Source organism: Etheostoma spectabile, chromosome 7 (assembly GCF_008692095.1).
Source record: "Etheostoma spectabile isolate EspeVRDwgs_2016 chromosome 7, UIUC_Espe_1.0, whole genome shotgun sequence".
Taxonomy (NCBI): domain Eukaryota; kingdom Metazoa; phylum Chordata; class Actinopteri; order Perciformes; family Percidae; genus Etheostoma; species Etheostoma spectabile.
Window position 1 is genome coordinate 6,550,851 of NC_045739.1, and position 1,006 is coordinate 6,551,856.

Consider the following 1,006-nt stretch of genomic DNA (forward strand, 5'->3'; position numbering starts at 1 on the left):
GTTGTCATGCTGAAAGGTGAACTTCCTCTTTATCCTCAGCTTTCTAACGGAAGCCAGAAGATTTTGTGCCAAAATTGCCTGGTATTTGGAGCCGTTCATAATTCCCTCCACCCTGACTAAGGCCTTGGTTCCAGCTGAAGAAAAACAGCCCCAAAGCATGATGCTGCCACCATCATGCTTCACTGTGAGTATGGTGTTCTTTGGGTGATGTGCAGTGTTGTTTTAGCACCAAAAACATCTTTTGGAATTATGGCCAAAAAGTTCAACTTTGGTTTCATCAGACCATGACACATCTTCCCTCATGCTTTTGGGAGACTTGATGTTTGTTTTTGCAAACCTCAGCCGGGCTTGGATGTTTTTCTTTGTAAGACAAGGCTTCCGTCTTACCACCCTGCCCCAAAGCCCATTTGTATGAAGAATACGGGAGATTTTTGTCGCATGTAGCACACAGCCAGTCCTTGCCAGAAATTCCTGCAGCTCCTTTAATGTTGCTGTAGGCCTCTTGCAAGCCTCCCTGAGCAGTTTTCTTCTAGTCTTCTCATTAATTTTGGAGGGACGTCCAGCTCTTGGTAACGTCTCTGTTGTGCCATATCTTCTCCACTTGATGATGACTGTCTTCATGGCATATTTAATGCTTTGGAAATTCTTTTGTACCCTTCTCCTGACTGATACCTTTCAACAATGAGCTTCCTCTGATGGTTTGGAAGCTCTCTGTGGACCATGGCCTTTGTTCTGAGATGCAACTAAGAAAGTTTCAGAAACATCCTTCTGGAACAGCTGAACTTTATTTGTGATTAATCAGAGTTACTTTAAATGATGGCATGTGTTTAATGTTTTCTATTTAACATGAGTTTAAATGTGACTGGTTAATTCTGAACACAGCCACATCCCCAGTTGTAAGAGAGTGTGCACACGGCAACCAGGTTATTGTAAGGTTTTAATTTTTCAACCTCAAAGTTTGTTTTTCAATTGAATTGTTCACATTATAGGTCACATTAAAAGTGGA